Raw genomic sequence first — 6,658 nt, 5'->3', positions numbered from 1 at the left:
CATTCTAACACAAAGAAATCAGTTATGTCACTGGCATAAGCACACACACAAGACAATGGAACAGAAATTGAGAGCCCAAACTAAACCCATGCATGCACAGTCACCTCGTATTTGACAAGGGAGTCAAGAATACACAGTGGAGAAGAGTAGTCTCTTGAATAACTGGTGCTGGGAAAATTGGATATTCACATGTATAAGAATCAAGCTTAGCACTGTATGTTACACCACTCCCTAGAGAGTGAAAGGAAGAAACAGAGATGTGGTTAGAGAGAAACAGAGACAAAGAGGAAGTACAAGGAGGAAAGTAGAGACCTGGTCCAGGTATGTGGACGGCGTGAGATGCACCAGGGGAGAGGGGATGTATGAGGTGGCTCTGAGTGCTGGGGCAGAAAGGGCTTGTATCATGGGCAACAGAGTTCCATGACCCCAAGACTCCAACATCCCTGGCTCCAAGCTCTGCAGAGGCCATTGCAATTGAAAAGATGGGTATCCCTCATTTCTTCTGGAATTGTGAGGCTCAGCCTCATGTTCTGTCATGGGGAGGGATGTCTTGAGGGAGAGTGTGCTCCTCTTTGGCAGGTAAACTCCAGAGCCTGCCCTGTGGGGAGGTGTCCTGGGGCCATCTTCCTCACTGCCCCAGGCCCTGTTGGATTTCCCCCCCTCCCCCCACCAGCTGGCCTTCCTCATGTTCTGAACCCAGGCATCAGGCATTGTGTTGCCCCCAGGTGCTGCAGTCTGGACCTGGCAGAGGTGGACTGCTGATATTGATAAAAGAATAGTTGACAATAAGGTCCATATCCTCCCTCTGGGACTAGCGGTGTGCATCCAAATCGTGGGTTGCCATCCTCCTGTCCACAACCAATCTGAGGATTCCAGAAGGTAGGTGAACCCTTTAAAACACCATAGTCTTCTCTTACATCAAATTCAAAGACATTTTCTTGTCGCAGCTTTCTTTTAATTCTGAAGAGATGGTAATTAGTAATTGAAGGCATAATGGTCCTATAGGAAATTGACCTATATGATTGATGGACATTATTTCACCCATCCTTATCCCTAAAGCACATTTCGTTGGAAATATTAGCCAAGGATACACACCGTAAATTCACAACAGATGTGTACCTCCCTGTAAGTTGCATTCTGACCTTGTCACATATGTGTCATCAAAGATATTAGTGACTTTTCAGATAAGCTCTCCACATCAAGATGGTCATGTTAGAGAATCTGGTATAATTGGAATTTCACAGATTCTAAATGAGGAATGATTTTTCATTTTTAATGTTTCTTTTTTTCTTTTTTTGAGAGAGCCCGAGCTGGGGAGGGGGGAGAGAGTGGGAGACACTGAATCTGAGGCAGGCTCCAGGCTCTGAGCTCTCAGGACAGCCTGACACGGGGCTCAAACTCATGGACTGCAAGATCATGACTTGAGTTGAAGTCGAACGCTTAACCGACTAAGCCACCCACGCGCCCCAGGAATGATAGTTTATTGGCAAAGAAGGAGAAATTAAAGATAGTGTAAAGGATGTCTAATTAAAAAAAATTTTTTTTTAACATTTATTTATTTTTGAGACAGAGAGTGACAGAGCATGAACGGGGGAGGGGCAGAGAGAGAGAGAGACAGAATCAGAAGCAGGCTCCAGGCTCTGAGCCATCAGTCCAGAGCCCGACGCGGGGCTTGAACTCACGGACCGTGAGATCGTGACCTGAGCTGAAGTCAGATGCTCAACCGACTGAGCCACCCAGGCGCCCCAAGGATGTCTATTTTTAATTGAAATATTGTTTACACATTTGTTGTATTAGTTTTAGGCATGCATTGCAGTCATTCCATATGTCTATAAATTATGTTGTACTTCAGCACAAGTGTAGCTATCATGTGAAAGCATGCAACAGTATTATTACAGGATTGACTCCATTCCATTGGCTGTCCCTTGTATCCCTAGGACTCATTCATTCCATAGCTGGACGCCGGTATCTCTCTCTCAGAGGTGTCCATTCTTTATCTAACCTAAGTATTTTGGTGGTAAACACAATTACCTCTTGTTCAGCATGTGTAAATTGGCAGTCTATTTTTCTGTGAACATTGCTTAAAACATTACAAATTATGTCATTACGTTAATAAATCCGGTTTCATTCTTCACTCACAAGAAGGGAGAAGGAAAAGATTTCTTTGTGTCCCAGGCCCTGTCACTAAAACCCTTCCCAATGTGGAGAACAGGCTTAGTTGCCCAGAGCACCTTCAGTCTCTCAGCTGAGCAACCAGGGCCTTCAACATTGAAGTAATTCCCATGGTGGCCAGCAGAGAGAGCTCGAGCACCACAGACCCGGAGGGGCGGGTTCCTCTGCCGGGCAGTGATGGCCAGCAGAGGGCGCACCATCGGCTTTTCTGACCCAGGACACCTGAGAGCAGGAAGGGCTTCTGTTGCTCCCACAGGACGCAGGGCTTCTGCCGCTGCCTCAGGACAGAGAGCAGAACTGCTTCTCCAGCGGGTTCTGCCGCCCGACCCAGGGGAGACCTTGGGACATTTGCAGCAACTTGGCGTCTGCTGAGTCGCCAGAGAGAAGCTGCCTTGTTGTACTGAGTGCTGAGGAGGGGGCGCTGGGTGGCTTCCCTGGGCAAGCTGGTTGCTGAGCAGCACAGGCCCTTGCATTTTCTGGGCTTTTCCTGTGTTTCATTCCTCCCCTTCCCGGACAGTATTTGAACACGACGCATGTTACTAAAGGACTCGTGGATTGCGGGGTCCCACGACATCGCCTCATAGATGCAGTTGATGGTTTGTTCCAGATTCAGGCTTGTTTCCGGGAAGAAACCCTGACAGAAATTCAGAAGAACGGGAGCTGCATTCAGTTAGGACGTGAATACATGAAATGCTCATCTCAGGACCTTCTAGAAGAACGAGCTGGGACCCACGTTCCGAGTCCTGCTGGAACCAGAGACCGAGGTAAGGGCACAAACTGTCCCCCACATCATACATGCTTTTTAAAAATTTCATGGTTATTTTTCCAACCTAGTGAAGTGATTGAAAACTACAGAAAACCTGGTAGGTAAGTCTCATTAACCTTATGTTATCTTTTAATTTAAATTTCAGTGAGTGAAGACACAGTGTAATATTACCTTCAGGTGTCTCATATAGAGCAACCCTTCCACACGTCACCCGGTGCTCATCCCAGGTGCACTTCTTAATCCCCAGCAGCTGTTTCACCCATTTCCCCCACCTCGCTGTGGAAGTCCTCAGTTTGTTTCCTAGTTAAGAGTCTGTTTGTTTGTCACTGTCTCCTCCCCCGCCCCCCTTTGTTTTGTTTCATTTCCATGTATTAGTGAAATCATCGGGTATTTGTCTTTCTCTGACAGGCTTATTTCACCCAGCATAACATTCTCTCTCTCCATGCGCCTCCTGGCAAATGACAAGATTTCATGTTTTTATGGGTAAATAATATTACACTCCATATACTACATCTCAGTTTATTCATCCGTTGATGGATGCTTGGGCAGTTTCCGTAATTTGGCTCTTGTAGAAAATGCTCCTGTAAACATCATGGTGCAGGTATCCCTTTGAAGAATTATTTTTGTATTCTTTGTGGAAATACCTCGTAGTGAAATTGCTGGATGGTAAGGTAGTTCTATTTCCAATTGTTTTTTTTTTTTTTTTTACGAATCTCCATGATGTTTTTGAGAGTGGTTACACCAGTTTGCATTCCTACAAACAGTGCAAGAGGGTTCTTCTTTCCCCACATCCTTGGCAACACCTGCTGTTTCATCCTTCATTGATTTTAGTCATTCTGACAGATGTGATGTGTTATTGCATTGTACTTTTGAATTGTATTTCCCTGAAGATCAGTATCGTTGAGCATCTTTTCATGTGTCTCTTGGCCATGTGTATGTCTTCCTTGGGAAGATGTCTATTTGTGTCTTCTGCCCATTTTTAATCGGGTTTCTCCTGTTTTGGGTGCTGTATAACTGTATATATTTTGGACACTAACCCTTTATCAGATGTCATTTGCAAATATCATTCTGTAGGTGTTTTAGTTTTGTTGATTATTTCCTTGGTGATGGAAGCTTTTTATTTTTACAAAGTCCCATTATTTTTGCTTGTGTTTCCCTTACCTCAGGAGATATATCTACAAAGATGTTTGTACAGCCAATGTCAAAAAGATACTGCCTGTGTTAATTACCCTCTGGGATTTTTATGGTTTCAGGTTTCACACATAGGTCTTTATCCATGTTGGATTTATTTTTGTGTATGTTGTAAGAAAGTGGTCCGTTGTTGGTCTTGTTTTGTTTGGCAGGTTGCTGTCCAGTTTTTCCAAAACCATATATTGAGGAGACTTTTTTTTAAGTTTATGTATGTATTTTTGAGAGAGAGAGCAAGAGAGCATGCAAAAGAGGGGCAGAGAGAAATGGAGAGAATCCCACGCATGCTCTGCACTGCCCTGAGATCATGACCTGAGCTGAATCCACAATCACACGCTTTGGTGACTGAGTCACCCATGTGTCCCAAGACTATCTTTTTTTTTTTTTCCATTGGATATTCTTTCCTGCTTTGTTGAGAATCAATTGACCATATAGGTGTGAGTTCATTTCTGGGTTTCCATTCTATTCATCTATGCCTTTGTGTGTTGTTGTTGTTGTTGTTGTTGTTGTTTTGCCAGTACCATACTGTTCTGATCAGTACAGCTTTGTAATATAACCAAAATTCTGGAATTGTGATGTCTCCAGCTTTGCTTCTCTTCTTCAAGTTTGTTTTGGCTGTTTGGGGACTTTTGTCATTCCATACAAATTTTGAGATTATTTGTTCTAGTTCTGTGACAAGTGTTTTTGTTAGTGTGATAGGGATTTCATTACATGTGTAGACTGTTTTGAGGAGTGTAGACATTTTAACAGTATTTTGTGCTTCCCATCCATGAACATGAAATGTATTTCCATTTCTTTGTGTCCTCTTTCATTTCTTTCGTCAGTGTTTCATAACCTTTAGAGTACAGGTCTTTCACCTCTTTGGTTAGGTTTATTCCTGGTATCTTGTGGTATTTGTGAAGCTGTCAATGGGATTGATCCCTTACTTCCTCTTTCTGTTAATTCATTATTCATCTATAGAAATGCAATACATTTATGTACATTGATTTCTGTATATTGTGATTTGTCGAATTCATATATCAATTCTAGCAAGTTTTATGGGAGTCTTTCATGTTTTTTATAGAGAGCATCATGTCAGTTCCAAATAGTGAAAGCTCTACTTCTTCCTTGCCGATTTGGATGCCTCTTATTTCTTTTTGTTGTCTGAGTGCTGTGGCTAGGGTTTCCTGTACTATGTGGAATAACAGTGGTGAGAGGGGTCATCCCTGTCTTGTCCCTGACCTTGGAGGAAAAACTTTCAATTTTTCCCCATTGAGGATGAGATTAGCTGTGGGTTTTTCCTAGATGACCTTTATTATGTGCAGGTAGGTTGAGTCTCAATGTACTTTGCTGAGGGTTTTTATCATGAGTGGATGTGACATTTTGTCAAATGGTTTTCCTGCATTTGTTGAAAGCATCATATTGTTCTTATCCTTTCTTCTATTACTGTGGTGCATCATGATGATTGATCTGTGAATGTGGAACCACCCTTGCAGCCCAGGAATATATCCCACTTGATTATGGTAAATGATTCTATTAATGTATTGTTGACTTTAATTTGAAGGTATTTTAATGATAATTTCGGCATACATAGTCATCAGGCTATTGGTCTGCAGTTTTATTTAAAAATTTTTAAACATTTTTTTAAATGTTTATTTCTTTCCTTAGAGTACATAAAAGTGAGGGAGGGGCAGAGAGACAGGGAGAGAGGGAATCCTGGCCATGCCCCACACTGTCATGGCAGGGTCCAACGTGGGACTCGAACCCATGCACTGCAGATAATGTCCTAATCCGAAATTAAGAGTTGGACAGTAAACCGACCGAGCCACACAGGCACCGCTGCAGTTTTCAGGTTTAGTGGAGGCTTTATCTGGTTTTGGTATCAGGGTAATGATGGCCTCGTAAGATGAATTTGTAAGTTTTCCTTCTTTTTCATTTTTTGTAATAATTCAAGGAGAATACATATTACCTCTTCCTTAAATGTATGGTAGAATTCATCAGTGAAGCCATTTGGCCCTGAACTCTTGTGTTGGCGGGAGATTTTTTAAATTACTGATTTGATTTCTTTCTGTTTTCAGAATTTATGTATCTTCCTGTTTCAGTTTTGGTAGTTTGTGTGTTTCTAGGAATTTGTCCGTTTTTCTCAGAGTGTCCAATTTGTTGCATATAGTTTTTCATAATATTATCTTCTTATTGTATTTTTGTGGTGTTGACTGTAATTTCTCCTTTCTTATTTGTGATTTTATTTATTTGAGTCCTTTCTCTCTTCTTTGTGAAAAGTCTGCCTAGGAGGTTTTCAAGTTTATTACTGCTTTCAAAGAACCAGCCCCTGGTTTCACTGATTTGGTCTAGTGTCTTTTTGGTTTCTATATTCCTTGTTTCTGCCTTAATCTCTATTATTTCTTTCCTTCTGCTGTTCTTTTTCTCATTCCTTTAGTTGTAAGTTAGGATTGTTTGAGATGTTTCTTGCTCTTTAAGGTAGGTTTGTAATGCTGTATACTTCCATCGTAGACTGCTTTTGCCGCATTCCAAAGGTTTTTACCAGTGTATTTT

The 6,658-nt window shown here is 42.0% G+C and overlaps 1 long non-coding RNA gene across 1 annotated transcript in view; it reads left to right on the top strand.

Annotated features, from left to right (window-relative positions):
* Positions 1-2,588: 2,588 nt before the first annotated feature.
* LOC109261374 (uncharacterized) overlaps positions 2,589-6,658 on the top strand; it is an 11,258-nt gene continuing 7,188 nt past the window's right edge. The window contains exon 1 of the long non-coding RNA XR_008418689.1: positions 2,589-2,936. This is a non-coding gene — a long non-coding RNA (uncharacterized LOC109261374). The remainder of the gene's footprint in view (positions 2,937-6,658) is intronic.

Source organism: Panthera pardus, unplaced genomic scaffold (assembly GCF_024362965.1).
Source record: "Panthera pardus isolate Hobbes unplaced genomic scaffold, ASM2436296v1 HiC_scaffold_3, whole genome shotgun sequence".
Taxonomy (NCBI): Eukaryota; Metazoa; Chordata; class Mammalia; order Carnivora; family Felidae; genus Panthera; species Panthera pardus.
This window is presented reverse-complemented; position numbering and strand designations above follow the sequence as displayed.